This window comes from Dasypus novemcinctus, chromosome 26 (assembly GCF_030445035.2).
Source record: "Dasypus novemcinctus isolate mDasNov1 chromosome 26, mDasNov1.1.hap2, whole genome shotgun sequence".
Taxonomy (NCBI): Eukaryota; Metazoa; Chordata; class Mammalia; order Cingulata; family Dasypodidae; genus Dasypus; species Dasypus novemcinctus.
The window spans coordinates 25,391,365-25,411,344 of record NC_080698.1 but is presented as its reverse complement, the minus strand read 5'-3'; the positions used below and the strand labels follow the sequence as shown (position 1 = coordinate 25,411,344).

Sequence of the window (19,980 nt, the reverse complement as noted above, 5' to 3'; positions counted from 1 at the left end):
CTTGTTCCTAACATTTATTACCCTGTCATCTGAGCAAGATACCTAATGTACCTAAGCTTTAGATTGTTGCTCTATAAAAAAAAAGGGGAGATGCTGTCTATAAAGCACTTATCCCATGGTCTGGCCCACGGGAGGGATTCAGTAATGAGTGATGACTGTTATACTGGACTGGGCATACCCTGAGATACGTTGCATTGCCATGAAGGAATTGGGAACAATCCCTATTTTGACCCTCAACTCAGCCCTTGGGTCGCGTCTTAGAGGCAGGGACCTATGAGAGTTTTTTGAGGTCCTGGAGGACAGTTTTTCATTTAAAGCAAAAATTATTTAGAGAGTGCTATGATTTTAGAAATTAATATTCAATTAATTAAAAAATCTAATTATTCCTCTAATTCAGAATTCAGATCTTACTGTTCTTCCATGTTTGTAAATCTTTGCTTGCCATTACAAAGTTAAATAATTAAGCTCTTTATATTTTTAAAGGCAGTCATAAATACAAACTATTTTATGCTTCTTTTTAAATATCACCATCATCTGACTTAATCCCCTCTCCCCCAATAACAATACCCTTTTGCCTCTTTTTAAATATTTTTAAAAATTCCTGTAAATTCAATTTGTAGAGCTCCTTGACTGTAGTTTTACTGAAATATCCTAAAAGTCTATGTACATCTCATAAAATTTCAATTTAAAATCATAAGTCTAAACCAATTATTCAATTGAGCATTTTCAGTTGAAATTACCAGATGATCTATTACTGGAATTATTTTTAATAATTTATTTGCATTATTTTGAGTTATTTAAATAGGACTGTTTAACCATTTTAACATTTTAATCACTTAAAATGTTCAAATGATTGAAGTGTGTACAGGTTCCATAATGCAAAAAAGTGTACGATTATAGGTTTGTTTCTTTCTCTTAAACGTTTCTATACCTCATTCCAAATCTTACCATGATTAAAAGATGCTTACCTGTTAAGGAAACATTTGTCATCCTAATAGCAGTTTGGGGAGATACCTTGTCAGCTAGTTGAGTTTGCACGATGACGGGACTGCTGTCCTGATGCTATTGGATGCCCTGAGCCCTTTTTATATCTACTGTGTCATGGACTTCATAATTTAACAAAGAGGTGGTTATATAGCCTGTGACCCATAGATTCAAGTTAGAGGCTACAGAAGTCTTGGTAACTCATCTGGGTTGCACCATGTTTATTTACTTGGATTTTACATTTTGTCTCTCAACATATATAAATGTCATGTCAGCGAACTGTAATAAACGTTATACTTGTTGGAAAAGGCATCTTTTCCAAAACTTCTTATCTCTTAGGGCCACAGCTTTCCTAGATAACAAAATGAAAGCCTTTTCCATTTGGATATCGGATCTTGACTGATTGGTGATCATGACTTCTAAAGTCATTCTGACATTGGAGTTGGCCTAGGTCATTAAATCCCTTTGGTGTTAGGTGAACAAAACAGTTAAATATTACCCAGGTGCTATCTTTGGCTGATCTAATCGTAGAGGGATCATATTTTCGTTAGCTGAGACGTCTAGATTGTGTACCCCAACTCTCTCATTTCAAAGAAAGGAAAAGCAAGATGTTTATGGGACACTTCAAGCTCAATACCAGTGAATGCCTAGCCTACTGAGTGCTAGATATACTAGGTGGTCAAGTCTTCCTTGGGAGACCACTGCTAGTCATAATACAACTCTTTTCATACCTAGTCATGGAGGCCTATTATAATTGGGATGAGACAAATGATACCAGATAGTTATTTTAATTTTTGCCTGCATTTCCTCATTTGAAAATGTGAGTAGGTTTTTAATTATACTGCAATAATTCAGTTGGAAAGCATTCAAAGATAGTATTACTTCAGCTTTGGCCATTTGATAAATGGCTGCGTTGGATACCTGTTTTATTTGTTTATTTATTAGTTTATTTACTTATAAAGATTTATTTGATTTATTTCTCTCCCCTTCCCCCTCATTGTCTGCTCTCTGTGCCCATTTGCCGTGTGTTCTTCTGCATCCACTTGCGTTATCCAGCGGCACTGGGAAATTGCATCTCTTTTTTGTTGTTGTTGAGTCATCTTGCTGCATCGGCTCTCCGTGTGTGCGGTGCCACTCCTGGGTGGGCTGCATTTTTGTCACGTGGGGTGGCTCTCCTTGCAGGGTGCACTCCTTGTGTGTGGAGAACCCCTACGTGGGGGACACCCCTGTGTGGCACATCACTCCTTGTGCATGGCCACTGCGCATGGGCCAGCTCACCACACGGGTCAGGAGGCCCTGGGTATAGAACCCTGGACCCTCCATATGGTAGGTAGACGCTCTATCAGTTGAGCCACATCCACTTCCTGGATATCTGTTTTAGATGTTACCACCAAAACAAGATTTTTTGGGATGGGATTGGATTTCAGTATACACTGCAACTTTTGCTTTTTGTTACAAACGTTTACTCCATAGGTATAAGGTTTTATGAGCTGAAGCTTTCCAGGAAGAGAATACTGATTATATCTTACTGGATCGGTTCTCCTGAGGGCCAATTTCTGCCTAGAGGCAAGTAGACTTTTGCATGGAATTTCCATTGTGGTAACTCTTGCCTAGTAGGCCCTTCTCAGCTGGGTATAGACTTCTTTTGTAGTTAAAAGGTAAAAGAAGGGAAGTGGATGTGGCTCAAGTGATAAGGCCTCTGTGTACCATATAGGAGGACCTGGGTTCGATCCCTGGGGCCTCCTGGTGAAAAAGAAGAAGAGAAAGCATGCCTGCGTGGATAGCCAATGCCTGCTTGATGAGCTGAGTGCTCGCATGGTGAGTCAAGTGCCCACACAAGTGCCCGTGTGGAAAGTTGAGTGCCCACATGGTGAGCTGAGTGCCTGCGTGGCAAGCTGAGTGCCCATGTGAATGCCTGCATGGTGAGCCAGTACCTGCGCGGCAAGCCAGTGTCTGCGTGGTGAGCCGAGTGCCGACTCAGCAAGCCAAGTGCCCGTGCAGTGAGCCAGTGCCTGTGCAAATGAGTCACGCAGCAAGATGATGATGCAACAAAAGAGAGACGAAGGGGAGAGTCAAGGTGAAGCACAGAATTGACCAGGAACTGAGGTGGCAGAATTGATAGGGAACCTCTCTCGATATCAGAGGTCCCAGGATCAAATCCCAGTGAATCCTAAAGGAGAAAGATGAGAAGACAAAAAAAGAAGCAGATATAGAAGATCACACAGTGAATGGACACAGACAGCAAAAACAGCAGGGCGGGGGAGGGGTGAAGAGGGGGTGGGGGCAGGGCAGAAAATAAATAAATTTTTAAAAAGGTAAAGGAAAATGTTTAGCCACTTATACTTACAGGATCTCAGAAGGTAAATCAGTCATTGACCTTATAGGTATTAGATATGATCCTGCTCCCTGAAAGAAATTAAAAATTAAGCCACTACATTTGGTCTTGGCTCTCTTAGATGCTCATTTTATCTAATTAGGATGTGATTCTAGTAAACGTATCCTTAAGTGCAGCATCTTAGTTTGCCAGGGTTGCTATAACAAAAGACCACAGACTGGTCGACTCAACAACAGAACAACAGGAATTTATTGGCTCCTGGTTTGGAGACTGGAAGTCCAAAATCTAGGTATTGTCAGGCTGTGCCTTCTCCAAAGTCGGTAGTGTTCTGGTCGGTGGCTTGCTGGCGGTCAGTCTCTGCCTCCATCACAGCGTGACCCCTCTCCTTTTTTTCCCCACCTGTGGCTCGTGTTCCTTTCTATCCAAATCTTCTTTGCTTATGAAGACTCCAGTCAGACTGGATTAAGGCCCACTCTGAATCAGTTTGGCCTCATCCTAATAGATAACATCTTCCAAGATCCTGTTTACACAGGAGATCACACCCATAGGATAGGGAGTTAGGACTTGAACAGGTCTTGTGGGGATCTGGTTCAATCTACCATAGGCAGCAGTGATTTCCTAGCTCAGTGTTACTGACTCATTTAGTTTCCATTCATTCAGTGAATCAATTTGAGTGCTTACTCTATATCAAGTACCATTCTGGATCTGGAGTTACAGTGATGGGCAAACATGGTCTCTGCTATTGTGGTGGTTTTGTGTTCTAGAGGGAAGATCAACGTGGAACAGATAATACAGTTGTTTGTTATTAGTGAATACTATATTGAGTACGGTGATGTACACTCTTAGGCCTAGTGATTAAGCATGGCTAGTAATAATTGGAGAGGAACTTCCAGGATCTGCTTAGTTCAACCTAAGCTGCCCTGCAGTACTGGCCAATGTGTTTTTAGAACAGATTCCTATGTGTTTGTCATTTATACAAGGTTCATTTTCTGAAAGGTTTTAAACATTGGGATTTAAAGTAGTATTAGCAAACAAAGAGGGAAACAATAGGCTAACCTCACCTTTCTCAGTTATGTATTATTACAAGGGAATGGGGATTTTCTTGGTGCCTTAATATTGCCACAGAATTAATATCTGTGTGTGGGCGATCACGTGTATTCATTAATATGCATGTGATGTAAGCCCCATTTCTCCCCCCTTAGGTCACTTTTAGCATTTATTCCTTGTAAATACTTTTGTATTTTTTATTTTTCAAATTTTCACTCCATCTGACACCACTGACCTTATGAAAATGCTAAGTATTGGTCTAACGATTCAGCAGTGACAGATAGAGACAGATTCAAATTCTAGCAAGGCTCATAAATATGGTCCTAGTAAAGAAAAGTAATGATGAACAAGATACATGGTGGCAGCACAAACAGAAGAGGCTTATACGATTTTATTTTTTACAAGCCCTAATTCTGGTTCTGCCACAGTAATAATAGATCTTTCTCATCATGGGAAATGACAGACACATCAGGCGTTGGAAGCAACAGAGAACGAGTGATTTCTGGTGTACTCTTTGTCAACTGATACTAAAAATTTTATCAGTCCATTTCACTCTGTTAACATGCAGATGGCAGAGATGTCTCATGAGGGCTTTCAACAATTGTAGACTCTTGAGCCACAGAGTGGAACATTTCTATATCATCCAAATGAAGAGACATCATTCAAATGTAAAAGTAGCCAAGTGCCACTCTACAGATTAATATTCCATGGCAAAAAGATGTGTGGTCCGTCTGCTCACACCCTCTCACATTTGCCAACCCACATGTTCTCTCCAGGTGGAGTTCCTCCCCCACTTCTGGCCAAGGCTGGCTTTTGAGAAGTATTTCCAGATGTGCTCTGGTGCTGACATCTTAAAAGATGATAGTGGGCTCTTAGGACCCTCAGTCAGTTCAGAGTTTCCTGGGCCATTCCCCAGCCTGGCAATGAGAGCCTCAGGACCGTGCGATCTTACTGCCCATGCATGGCCTTCCATAAATGCTGTTCTCTTGGTAATGGAGTAGACTGAAATGCCACCTTGTAGCATTCAGGCATTTGCCAAACAGATCTTTGGCAACAGGAACCTGTGCTGTTTCCATAAAAGGTTATTGAGCCTTTTTTATTATATATTAATGGCACCAATTCCTGCCAGGTGAGCAGATTGCTTATAGAAGTTGGGTGGAGTGTTCACACTTTCAAGCTGCTGGGACAAGAGTTACAAATGTGATCGGGATAGGCAGGCAGGTGAGTGAGTGAAGTCAGTGAGGGAAGACCTCCTTCGGGAGTGGCAGTGACGGGGAAGAATGGAAGCTCACCGGCCTCTGCCGGGCTCCTGCTGATTGCCACCTTTTGGAAATTTAGAGACCAGTTTGTCTGATTGTAAAATTTTCAAAAGAAGCTGGAAATCCTGCTCTTTATATAAAATCTCCTGATCTTTAAAAGTTGGGAACTGGTTGAGAGGGTTTGGAGCACTACACGAGCCAAACAAAACACATCTGTTGGCCAGAGGCCCCTTTTTGTACCAGGGCTTGGCTACTCCAAGTGTGGTCCTTGGACCCAGCAATCCTGGCATCACCTGGGAGCTGGTTGGGAATGCAGTCTCAAGCTCCACCCCAGATCCACTGAATCGGGATCCATGTTTTAACGAGATCCCAGGTGATTCATGTACACATTAAAATTGGGGCATTACTGTGCTAAAGGCCTTATGCAGGTATCACTCACTCAGTGCAAGAGGAAGCTTTTGAACCAGTGGATGGAAACGAATTATTTTAAGTGGAATTCCATTTTAAAAGTCCAAAAGAACCTAGTCCTTGAGGTACCAGCTTGAATGTAACTTCTTTGAGGAGACCTCCTCCCTAAAGCCAAGTTAAGTGTTCTTCTGTGACTCCATGTCTGTTGGCTTGAGTCCTTCTTAACTGTGGGCCCCATGAAGGCAAGAGCCATGTCTTCCCTTTGTTCATCCAGCATGTTTTTGTCCGATTCTCTAGGGAAACAGAACTGACAGGAGTTATCTGTAAATATTAGGAGATTTTTATAAGAATGGTCTCACGTGACTGTGGAGATGGGCAAGTCCGAATTCCGTAGGGCAGGCTGCAAGCTGAGAACTGATGAAGGTTTTCGATGAATTCCCCAGGAGAAGCTGGCTGGCTTTCCTTCATTTCAGTACCAGTACAAAGTACAAAATCTCATCAAAATTGGTGATGGGTGTGCTCTGTCCTGTGGCAAAGTTCCTCTCAATCTGTGAACCTGTGAAAACTAGAAAACAAGTTACCTTCTTTGAATATGCAAAGGTTACACAAGCGTAGGAGAGACATTTCCATTCCAGAAGGGAGCAATTGGTAGGAAAACAGGGGTCATGGGTCCTAAACAATTCTGAAACCCAGCAGGGTATCCTCCATTAAATTTCAAGATCTGAGAGTCATCTATGGAATGATGTTTTGTCTTCCAGGTATGATGGTATGGCAGCCCCACTCTTTCCATGTGCTTGTGCAATGGCCATGCTTTCCCCAAATACTGGGGTGAAGGCTCCACCCTCTCCAATCCCAGGCGCACAGGCTCATCCCTCTCAGAATACTGGGATGGTGGCCAGATTCTCTGCAATCCCTGGGGCATATACTCTACCCCTGAGAAAAAGTAGGGCCGTGACCTCCTTCCTGAACAATGGGGTGGAAGGCCTGCCCTCCCCAGAGCAGACTCACCCTTTCCACGCACATGGGTGGGTTCGCTCTCTTGGCCTGAGAAGATGTCTTCAGTCCAGACCTCAATTTCCGTGATTCTGCCCTTGAAGTCATTTTTCCTACAGTCTGACCCTTTTCTGTCCCTTTTAGTCCAGGCTGGCAGTGGTTCTGTTCATAGAGACCTTGCAAAAAAGTTGTCAGTGTTGCATGTAGTGCACAGGAGTCCAAACCATCAGACAGCAGGAGCTTCCACAGATCCTCTCTGGATAACTGTACTTCCAGTCCTGACATGCACTGCAATGGCTGACTGGATCCATGTTCAGGTAAACCCTCACGTGGAGCACTGTTCTCTGGGGATGCACTTTCCAGAAACTCAGAGTTTTCCAAACCACCACCTTCTGGTTTCCTTGTTCCCAGGAGTTCAGTTCTCAATTTATCCCTTTCTTCTTGCGTTTTACTGTAAGCTGGAAGGAGAAATCAGTCTGCACTTTCCACAGTTAGCTTGGAAATTTCATCTAAATATCCAGGCACATCGCTCTCAAATTCTGCATCCCATCCAACATCAGAACTCAATTTTGCCAAGTTCTCTGACACTTTAAAACAAGGATTGCCTTCCCTCCAGTTTTCAATAGCATATTTGTCATTTTCTTCTAAGGCCTCATCAGAGGTACCTCTAGCATTCATATTTCTACAGAGTCTCTTCAGAGCAATATAGGTATTTTCTGTCAAGCACTACACAATTCTTCCAGCATCTATCCATTACCCAATTCCAAGGCCATTTCCACATTTTTGGTATTTGCAGTAGCAGCACCCCACTCTCCTGGTGCCAAAATCAGTTTTTGTTTCTAAGCTGCTCAAAGCAAATACCATGTTGGGTCACCTTATTCAGTCATGGCTAGAGTCCAGGAGAATGTCCAAATCAAGGCATCATCAAGGTGCTGCTTTCTTCTCAAAGACTGGCTGTCTGCAATCCTTGGTTCCTCTAACACATGGCAAGGCACGTGGCAGCATCTGCTGGTCTCTCACTTCTCTTCCAGGTTTCATTGATTTCAACTTCTTGCTTCCATGGTTTTCTATTTGACTAATTTCATTTCTTATAAAGGACTCCAGTAATAGGATTAACACCCATCCTGCATGAGGTGGGGCACACCTTAACTGAAGTGACCTCATCAAAAGGTCATACTTACAATGGGTTTACATCCACAGGAATGGATTTAAGAATGCATTTTTCTGGGGCACTTAGAACTTTAAACCACCACACAGCACTAGCTATGGTGCCTGGCACAAAGGAGTTTTCAATGTGTGATTGAATTCAGTGAAATCTCATGGTCTTGACTCAATTATTAATCACTTGTTAACTTATTATTTGAGAGATCTAATCAGACAGGAAAAAAACAGGAGCCATACACTCTTTTATGCTTGCAGTTTTCATGTCCGTTCCTTTGAGGTATGTCTTCTGTCCCACTGTATGCCTGGTTCACTGTTGCATTCCTAAGACCCATCCCATGATCTGGCACATAGTAGTAGCTCAGTAAGAATGCATTGAGTGGAGGAACGAGTAAAAGCAAAGCGCTTAGCAGGAGCTCCTGTGTTAATACTCCTGTCCTCATTGCTCCTTAATTATTATCCATCCAAATTAAAGACTTATGGCTTAGTTATGAACTTTTTTTTCCTCTCCTCTCCCCGCCCCACCCCAGTTGTCTGTTCTCTGTGTCCATTTGCTGCGTGTTCTTCTTTTTGTCCACTTTCTGCTGTTAGCCGCAGGGGAATCTGTGTTTCTTTTTGTTGCATCATCTTGTTGTGTCAGCTCTCCGTGTGTATGGCGCCACTCCTGGCAGGCTGCACTTTTCGCGCTGGGCGACTCTCCTTACGGGGTACACTCCTTGCACACGGGGCTCCCCTATGCGGGGGACACCCCTGCGTGGGATGGCACTCCTTGCGCGCATCAGCACTGCGCATGGGCCGGCTCCACATGGGTCAAGGAGGCCCGGGGTTTGAACCACAGACCTCCCATGTGGTAGATGGACGCCCTATCCACTGGGCCAAGTCTGCTTCCCAGTTATGGACTTTTTTAAAAGCTATTATGTTTTTTAGCATAGTGCTCACCAGCACCACTCTGAGTTTTTGTGTGGTTCTAGTGCCTTAAAAATGTAGATTATGTTCCATTATGGAAAGTCTGGGGAGCATCATCTTCATGTTTATATTATCCAAATAGAACAATTAGGAATGCCTCTCTTTCTGTCTCAACAGGTAGCCTTATGAAATCTGAAATGTCTTTTTTTCCTTTTAAATTTTTAAATAACTTCAAACCTAGAGGATCATTTCAGAAATCATACAAACTCCATAGAGAGAACTCTAACATACCCTACCCCTAGATGCCCATATCTACCAATTTTAACATTTGCCACCTGTGCCATATCATTATCTATCTATCCATCCATCCATCCATTTATCTGTCTTCTAACATTTGAAAGCAGGTTACAGACATCATATTCCTTGACTACATAATATTTCCATGTACATCTCCTACGAACAAGGCTATTCACTTTATGTAATCACCTTAAGTGCAGTAATCATGTTTAAGAAGTTTAAGCTTACATTCTATATTCCTATATTTTCTTATGCCCTAATAATACCCCTTTGAATTTTTTCTCCTCCATTCTTAGATATCATCCAGTATTATGTATAGCATTTGATTGTCATTATATATATATATATTTTTAAGATGTATTTTATTTATTTCTCCCCCTCTTCCCCCCATTGTCTGCTCTGTGTGTCCATTCACTGAGTGTTCTTCTCTGTCAGCTTGTATTCTCATTAGGTGGCTCTGGGAACCAATCCTGGGACCTTCCAGAGTGGGAGAGAGGCAATTACTTTCTTGTGTCACCTCACCTCCCCGTTCTGCTACGTCTTCTTATTTTCTGTCCTCTCTGTCTCATCTTGCTGTACCAGCTCTCCAAGGCAGCTGGCACTCCTGCACAGGACAGCTTTCCTATGCGGCGCAGTGTTTCCACATGGGGCAGCACTCCTGCGGGGGGGTCACATTCCTGCACGGGCCAGCATTCTGTGTAGGCCAGCTCACCACATGGGCCAGCTTGCCTTCACCAGGAGGCCCTGGTCATTAAACCCTGGACCTCCTATATGGTAGACGGGAACCCAATTGGTTGAGCCACATCTGTTTCCCTGTCATTATCTCTTTAGTTTCTCTTTCTTTTTAAAATAATTGTGAAAACATGTATAAATATAATCTTCCCAACCCCTCCCAAGCAACCATTCAGTGGGATTAATCACATTCACAATGTTGTAGTACCCTCCCCACCATCCTTTACTGTAATTGTCCTTCACTCTAAACTGAAACCCTATACTCATTTTGAATTAACTCCCCATTGCCCCTCTCCCCACCCATAACCTATTTTCTTTCTCTATGAGTTTGCATAATCTCTGCTATTTTCTTTGTGGTTACCATGGGACTTAAATTTAACAACCTAAATCTGTAACAGTCTTCTTTGCTTTGATATCAACTTAACTTCAGTAGCATACATAAACTGTGTTCCTTTATCTATCTCCCCACAACTTTATGTAGTTCTTATCATAAATTATATAAAATGAATCTAAAACCATTGATTAATCATTATATTTTATGCATTTGCCTTTTAAATTCTGTAGGAAGTAAAAAGTAGAGTTACAAATCACAAATACAACAGCACTGGTTCTTATATTTACTCACATTATTATCTTTACTGGAGATCTTCATTTCTTCACGTGGCTTCAGTCAGTTGTCTAGTGTCCTTTCCCTTTAACCTGCAGAACTCCCTTTTTAGCATTTCTTGTCGGGCTGGTCTAGTGATGACAAAGACCATCACCTTTTGTTTATCTGGGAATATCTTAATTCCTCTCACTTTTTTTTCCTTTCCCTTTTGAGGTACCAGGGCTGGGGACTGAACCCAGGACCTTGTGTGTGGGAAGCCAGCACTCAACCACTGAGCCACATGTGCTCCCTTGAGCAGGATGTTTCATTTGATTGCTTGTTGTTTGCTTTTGCTTTAGGAACATCAGGGATCAAACCTTGGACTCCCATGTGGCAAGCAGGCACTCAGTCACTTAAGTCACATCTGCTCTCCCCATCTCACTTGTGAAAGACAGTTTTGCTGGATATAGAATTCTTAGTTGACAGTCTTTTGCTTTCAGCACTTTGTATTCGTTAGAATTCTAACTTTATTGTTGACATTGGATAGTTTGATTATAAAAGGCATGGTATGGATCTATTTTGGTTTATCCTGTTTGGGTTTTGCTGAGCATGGTAGATGGTAAAATATTCAAGGTCTTCATTAAAATTGCAAAGTTTTCAGTCATTATTTCTTTGCATAGTCTCTCTGATCCTTTCTTTCTTCTTCCAGAATTCCCACAATGTGTAAGATTGGCACACTTGATGATGTCCCACAGGTTTCTAAGGCTTTGTTCACTTTTGTTCATTCTTTTCTCTTTCTGCTCCTTAGACTGTATACTCTCTCATCCCTAAGTGGTATGGCTTCTCGCTTTTCTATTTGTGCATGTGTTGTGTTTTTCCTTTTGCAGTTTTATTGATATTTTAGGCCTCCTGGGCTACCATCTACCATGGCCATTCTGAAAATTGGACTTCAGTTTTGAATGGGGTAGATAAGAATTCTATTTTAAACCAAAAGAACAGAAAATCTTCTTCTTGTATATTATTGGTGAAGCTAACCTTTCTGTCGATTGTATAAAGTAAATGAATAATTGTCAGCTTTGAGAATTAAAACACCTTTAGATTTATAGATACTTGATTTTCATGAACTAAGGTTTTTACCAAATTTCTTAAATATGTTCTTAAGTTTATAGTCAACTGACATTTTTTTTCTATTTTAAAGAATGGTAACATGTTAGGCCTTTAATAACTATGTTTGCATAACTAAAGGAAATGTATAAAAAGACACACATTGAATTATTAATAGTTTGTCATATTAACTAATTGGAATTGAAGGGTAAGAGAAGAAAAGAGAGAGACTCATTTTATACTTTGTATACATTATTCTATATAAAATAAGCTAATATTACTTTTGTGATCCTGTTGACTGGAATAAAATATATGAAGAATAGGGGAAGTGTATGATCTAAAAATTTTGTATTGATAAAAGTATACATAACAAATAAAAATAAGATTGAACCTTATTCACTTCATATTTTCCAAATTTATTCTAAAAGTCACATTTTATCAGCGTTTTTAAATAGAATTGAATGGGTAGCTGGCGGGGGTACTTTTGATCTACTGCTTTCAGGATCCAAAATATCTTCCTGTGAGACTTCCTGGAAGCACAATATTATTCTGTGATCTTGACCATTGATGTGGTTATTCACATTAAGGAAAGCTTGTCATAACTGTCAAATAAAATAAATATTTCTGTAGGGGAAAATGTCACATTCTAGCTGTGTGTTTTAATGTCCTCATCTATGAAATAAATAAGCAATCAAATATTCTAGGGATTAAATGATTCCATTTATATAAAGTACTTTTAAGAATGTAGGATACAATATAAGCACTGTATCAGTTAGTTTATGCTGCATAACATAACAAATCATCACAAAACTTAGTAGCTTAAAACAACACACATTTATTTCTCTTATGATTCAGGTTGGCTGGTCAGTTCTTCTGGTCTGATCCTCCTTGGCTTGGGCCAGGAGGGGCTTCACTTACATGTTTGGTGTAATGGTCACTGGGGCAGGCAAGAACAGCTGGGCTTGTTCCCGTAATTGTGGTCACAGGGTTCCCAACAGCGGCAAGAGGACAAAACCCAAATGCACAAATGCTTTTCAAATCTCTGCTTGTGCCATGTCTGATAATATCCCATTGGTCAAAGAAAGTCAGATAATCAGGCTCAGAGTCTGTGTGGTAGGGGAACCACCCCGTAGCATGGGTATAGGGAGGGGAATTATTCAAACCAATTTTTTCAATCTATTTCAAGTACTATATAAGCATTTACCTGCTGCTATTACTATTTTTATTATTAATGATATTATTATTAACTGTCTCAACATAAAGCTACTGAAAGTAACATGCTCTTGAATATGTCTTTAGTTAGTCATTAGCACTTACCATTTCCAAATATTGTGGGAGCCTCAAAAATTAATACTTGCAACAAGAGAGTTTTTAAGAGGAGTTTATTCTGCAGGGCTGAAATTATTATTTTTGTTACAAACTGTAGCTGTCCCTACTGGTCTCCCTGGGAGCATTTCGCAGGTTATAAAATACAACAATTACTATGATAATCATATTGCAAGTATAAAATGGCTTTGACCTACTTGTTAAAATGCAGTGTGTATTAAAATAAAGACTGTGAGCTTAAAGCTAAATGAACTCAGAATAAAAACAGAATAACAAAATGCTAGGAAGATCTTGAAAGGAAAGGAGGACATTTGATAAAGAGGATGCATTTTCCTTCAGTCTCTCCATTTTCCATTCATTGTCATGACCCCTGGGAAATGACACCAGTATCAGAGAGCATTTCTGAGTCCCAGGCAGAAAATTTTTTAAAACAATAAGAGCTACCCTTTGTGGAGCCACTTACTTGGTACCAGGCACTGTGCCAGGTCTTTAAATACACTATTTCTGTTCTACATCATGACATCTTTCTAAAGAAGGAATTATTATTCTCCTTTTATAAATGAGGAGACTGAGGCACAGAGAGAGTAAATGACTTACCCTGAGGATGGGAAATTCTCCCCTCAACGGCTGAGATCACTGAGGACCAGGGTGCCTGAGACCTGAAAGAAACTGGCTACAATCACACATCAATTTGGTTTCCATAAGACTCCATTCTTGGGACATTTCCATTACTTTTGTAAATTAACGTACTCATTTATTGAACAAATATTTGTCGTGTGCTTGGCAGTGTGCTGGTTGCTGTGTTAATCAATGGATAGGACACCCTAGAGGTTTTCCTGGGGTCAAGGAAGTCTTCCCAGGTGGCCTGTTAAAATGAGGAGGATGAGGAGGCATTGGTCAGAGGAAAGGATGGACAGTGCTGAGTTGGAAGAGGAAGAGTCCAGAGGACCTGCAAGCAGATCAGATTAGCTAGTGTGTGCAGAGCAGAAGCTGATGGACTATTTTGATAAAGGAAGTTGGCATCATAAGCAGCGCTCAAATACCGAAGGGCCTTGTGAGTCAGCTTCTTTTATCTCAAGGGCACTAGGGAACCATAGCAGAGTTTTGAGCATGGAATGACAAGATCAGATGCATGGTTTAGCAAGACCATGCTAGCCATTAAATGTCCAATGTGATTGGATTGGGGGTGGAGGGAGGTGAGGCAAGATCTCTGGCAGTAAGTCCAGTGAGTAAGGCTGGTGATGTAATACAGGAATGAGACCAGGTGGCCTGGACCAGGGCATGGCAGTGGGAGTAGAGAAGAAATGGTGTGGAGGGACATTTAGATGATGTTTGGATGAAGAGGGAGGGGGAGTAGTTAAGCATGACGTCTGTGCCCTACTTGGGAGTCTAGGTAGAGGAAGGGGACATAGAGGAAGAGGATGACGTATCAGTTGTGGACATGTTGACTCTGTGTCTGTATGATCTCCTGGTGGGGACAGAGACCGCAGTTAGGACATGTGACTCCGACCTTAGGAGAAATCTCTGGGCTGGAAGCAAGATTTGAGGTCATCCTTGCTCTCTAAACTAGCACCTCTGCCCTTCCCCATCATTTTTCTGACTTCTCATTAGAGTTTATTTTGCCCCTTAGTACTTAGCATCGTATTTACTTATTGTCTTTCTCCTGATATCACAATAGAACATAAGCAACATGAAGACAAGGGATGTGATCATCTTGCTCCCGGCCGCATCTCCAGTATGTGGAGTAGCCTGACACTAAATGAATCTATCAGCTGGCAGAGGGTGAGAGACATGAGGGGAGTGGATGGGAGTGAATGAGCTCATTCTTGGAGGGTGCAGGCTCTGAGAAGAGACGGGGGCCCAGGAAAGAACCTTGAGGAACTCCACAAAAAGAGAAGATTAAGAGAAGGTGTCAAAGAAAACCAAGAAGATGCCTCATCTCTCTGTTCTGAAGGAATTCAGAGCAAGCTGGAGGTTGAAAGGCAAACCATTTAGAATTCTCAGGTACTCAAACAGTGGCTTTTGGCAAAACAGAGCTGAGTAGATGCTTTTCAGTTCTTAGTTCTTTTCCCACCCTTTCCTGCATTTAAAAAGAAATTCAGTCAAGTGCAAGTGTGGCTTTTAGAGCGCGAGTGAGAGGGGTAACTATCATTACATTTAATTCAGTGGGAGGTGACTTGATCATATTTTGCAACTGGGATCAGTTGGTGGCTCTTCATTTCCTGAATGTTGAGAAAGATTCTGAGATAGTTCCAGGCCAGCAGGAAAGAGCTCTGTGGTCATTTAGTGGTATATGCCATGGACACTTGCCCAGGCTTGTGACATACCTGCCCAATATTCACCTCCCTTATCTAGGCAGTCAGTTACTATGAGTAATAATTTTCCAGAACACTTATAGTCTACCTTTCATAGTATGTCTTTACCAAATGTGAATTCTGCCCTCCAAAGTTTCTGGTAGTCTTGTCCTTTGTTTGGTCCTACTGGCATAATTTACTGAAGAGTTCAATCAGGCCAAAATGAAAGCGCCTGTTTTTATATCTGATACTTTTTATGTCTCCCAGAAAAGCCATGACTCCATAACTCCTAAGTTCAGGCTCTGATTTTTGTCCATAATTACTTGTTCTTTAGCATAAATAATTTTGATACATTATCAGCCCCAAGTGTTGCAATTATTAGAGTCATTTTAATTGACCTGCAGTTAATTACAGACGTGAATGAAAACTACACATAGGCTGGCTAGTAAATTCAAGTCCCAGGAGCACTAATTCTAGAATTCATCCTGGAAAGAAATCTGAAGGTGAAGCCTTCACCGTACATATACCTTTTTTAGAGTGCTCAATTATTTTGGATTTTCAATTCATTGTAAAGAGCAATCAGGTCAATAAGACATAATTGATGACTATGGATTTAACTTATTTTAGTTAATAATTTCTATATACTCCTCTACCTCTGTTTATCAGTTTCCTAGAGAAAAGTGATCTCTTCAGTTTCTCTTATTGCCTGTCTTAATTTTCCAGGACTGCTATGACAAATACCTCTGGCATAAACAACAGAAACGTATGTACTCACAGTTTCGGGAGGCTATAAGTCCACAGACAGACAAGGTGTTGGCAAGGCCATGCTTTCTCCAAAGTCTGTAGTATCTGATGCTGGCTATCTGGCAATCCTCCGTCACAGAGTGATCTCTCTCTACCTGTCTCTTCTGTTTCCTTGCCTCCATGTCCAATTTCCCTTGCTTATAAAGACTTTGGCCATATTGGAGTAAAGCCCACCCTTCTTCAGGTGAGCTGCACCTTAACTCATAACTGCCTCAGAAGTCCGCTTTATAAGTGGGGTCATACCCACAGAACTGCTGTTAGGACTTGAACATGTCTTAATGTGGGATATGTTTCAATACCCACCATTGCCCCTCTAGAGGTGGGCACAGATGTTGAATGGATAACATTACGGAAGGAAGCCTTCCTTTTGGAGACCTACAAAAATGGGCCTGTCAACTAGGAGCCTAATCCCCAACTCCAGTAACTGGAAGCCTCAAGCCTTATTTCCCAGAAGGAGGAATAGCCAAAAAGTCTAAAACATGCAATGAATATTGAGTATTTGGGGCTGGTGGCTTACAGTTCAGTGGCAGGTCATTGACTAGTAGTCACTTAACCCTGAGAAAGACAGTTATCTCATGTAAGTAATTATTGAATATAAATGGGTCTTTTGAATGCCAGCATGTTGCTCAAGTCAGTTCACTTATAATGTGAGTTCTGGCAGTAGCATCCAATAGCTCTTCTCCCTCTACCCCCAAAATAAGGTGAGGTCAATCATTAATAATTGAATAAGTGCCCACAGTGTACTTACTACTATTACAGCCAATGTGAGAAATTCAAGAGAGTCTATAAAGCATGACCCCTGTCTTCCAAATGTTGATTTTTTCAGGGAGAAGGGAGGCAAACGAGAAAGAAAAGTCATTCAGGAAATATACAATGGTAGGGATTAAAATATACCAACATGAGATTTCACGAAAAGAAGAAGATTTGGGGAAGCAGAATCAGTGTGAGAGAGTGTGGTGCTTTGTGGGAAGCGGCAAATGGCCTGGCTTTCCGTCTGCTCACTGTGGGGCAGAGGCTTCATGAAGGAAGAATAAATTAAGCAGGACCGTGGAGGATTGTGGGGTTTAGGTTTTATTAGTTTTCTGTTGCTGTGTAACAAATTACTACAAATGTAGCTGCTGAAAACAACACCCTTTCATTATCTCACAGTTCTGTAGGTCAGAAGTTAGGGCACTGCGTAGCTGGCATCTCTGCTCAGGTTCTCGAAAGGCTGAAATCAAGGTGATGGTTAGCTGCAGCCTCATAGCATCCTCTTCCAGGCAATTCCAGGAGCACAGCAGTCCTTGTGGTAGACTGAGGCCTCTTGTTTCCTGACTGTCAACATGGGACCACTGTCAGCTCTTTTTTTAAAATTTAACTTAATTTTATCTTTTTTAATCACAAAAAAAGTTACGTTTTGTAGCAGTTTGATATAATTGCTGAATTCCAAAAAGAAATATTGGATTATGCTTGTAATCTAATCTTTACCTGGGCATGATTGAGTTTTTTGTTTTTATCATAATACTGTTTAGTTTTTTTTTTTAAGATTTATTTATTTCTTTCTCTCCCCTCCCCCCCCCCACCCCAGTTGTCTGTTCTCTGTGTCTATTTGCTGTGTCTTCTTTGTCTGCTGCTGTTGCTGTTAGCGGCACTGGAATCTGTGTTTCTTTTTGTTGCGTCATCTTGTGCCAGCTCTCTGTGTGTGCGGTGCCATTCCTGGGCAGGCTGCACTTTCTTTCACGCTGGGCGGCTCTCCTTACGGGGTGCACTCCTTGCACGCATCAGCAGTGCGCATGGGCCAGCTCCACACAGGTCAAGGAGACCCGGGGTTTGAACCGCAGACCTCCCATGTGGTAGACGGACGCCCTAATCACTGGACCAAGTCCGCCGCCCATGATTGAGTTATAATTAGGGTGTTGAGTCCCCACCCCTTGGTGGGTGGTGATTCACAGATAAAAGGCCTGGTAAAAAACAGAGGTGAGGGCTTTTAATGTTGGAGTTTTGATTTTGGAGTTTGATGCTGAAGACTTACACTGGAGCATGGGGAAGTCAGCACACAGTGGAAAGAGAGACCAATCCCAGGAAGGAAGGAACCTTGAAGCCAGAGTAAAGCAAGCCCCAGGAACATAGGAACCCAGGAAGCCTAAACCCTCACAGACGTCAGCAGCCATCTTGCTCTAAATAGACTTTCGTGAGGGAAGTAACTTATGTTTTATGGCCTGGTATCTGTAAGCCCCTACCCCAAATAAATACACTTTATAAAACCAACCAATTTCTGGTATTTTGCATTAGCACCCCTTTGGCTCAATAATACATGTTAAAAAATATAAGAGGTTCCTATATACCCCACACCTCCCCCACATCAACTCCTCCCACATCAACAACCTCTTTCATCATTGTGGTACATTCATTGCATTTGGTGAATACATTTTGGAGCACTGCTATACCACGTGGATAATAGTTTACAGTGTAGTTTACACTCTCCCCCAGTCCATTCAGTGGGTTATAGCAGGATATATAATGTCCAGCATCTGTCCCTGCAATATCATTCAGGACAACTCCCAAGTTCCAAAAATGCCCCCACAGCTCATCTCTTCTTCACTCTTCCTGCCCTCAGCAACTACTGTGGCCACTTTCTCCACATCGATGCTACACTTTCTTCCATTACTAGTCACAATAGTTCTCTAGTAGAATACCAGTAAGTCCATTCTAATCCATATTTTATTCCTCAATCCTGTGGACCCTGGGATGGTGATGTCCACTCTACCTCTATATTGAGAGGGGGCTTAGATCCCACATGTTTGATGGATGTGATTCTCCCGCTTGCAGTTGTAGATACTCTCGGTTCCCTGGTGTGATGATTTACCATCTTCACCTCCCTCTTGGCTGACCTGGGTAAGACCAATGAACTGGAGGGTAGGAGTTGCAATCTGCTGCCCAGGGCCCAGCCGGCACATGACCAGTCCAGAGAGTCAAGTCTCCTGAATACACACCAGTGCCAACCACAGGTTCAGTAAAAGTGACAGTGTAGAGAGGTCACATCTGAGTCCAACTCCATCACACTCAGGAGCACAAATTCCAAAGTAGGGCCTGCTGACAAGGCACTGAACTCCAGAGCCATCTGCAATGACTGTAGAACCTAGGTGTCTCCGTAGCCCTCAGGAGCACCAGTACCTGGGGTTGTATCTACTTCACTGTCAGCCCTTAAAGGTGGTCCTCAGGTCCTTGTCACATGGCCCCCTCGGTCTTCAAAGCCTTCAAAGCAGTAGTGGAGACTCTCGCTCATGTCTAATGCCCCTCAGGCTTCCTATCTCTAGCTCAGGAAGATCCCATTCCCCCTCCCCTCTCTCAATCTTCTCTTTACATTTAGAGTCTCTTTATTGCTTTAACTGGCTGACAAAAGGCATAACTTTGTGTTCTGATTGTGAAGTTCCTTTGATCAACAATACAGTGCAAATTAGTCTTCAATAACATCCCCAAAGTGTACCTTTGTGGAAGTGAAAGATTGAAGCTGCTTACTGTCATTTCCAAGAATGAAAAGAAACAAATTGAATTCACTAACATAAAAATCCTTCTACAGTGAACTTATAACAAATATGTTCTTTTGGAATAAACAAATACTGCATTCAAGACTATCTGCAAATTGCTCTAAAGTAACAAAAGAGGGAAAATGGAGCTATTCAGAAATAGAGTTAAATATCAAAGACACCTGCATGCCATATGAGGCACCTTTCCCCCAAGAAATAGAAGGTTAACAGTGAATAT

General features: G+C 41.7%; 1 protein-coding gene across 2 annotated transcripts in view; it reads left to right on the top strand.

Moving 5' to 3' along the window:
- The window catches only part of PRICKLE2 (prickle planar cell polarity protein 2), a 363,728-nt gene that overhangs the window by 172,402 nt on the left and 171,346 nt on the right, over positions 1-19,980 (top strand). The window lies entirely within an intron of this gene.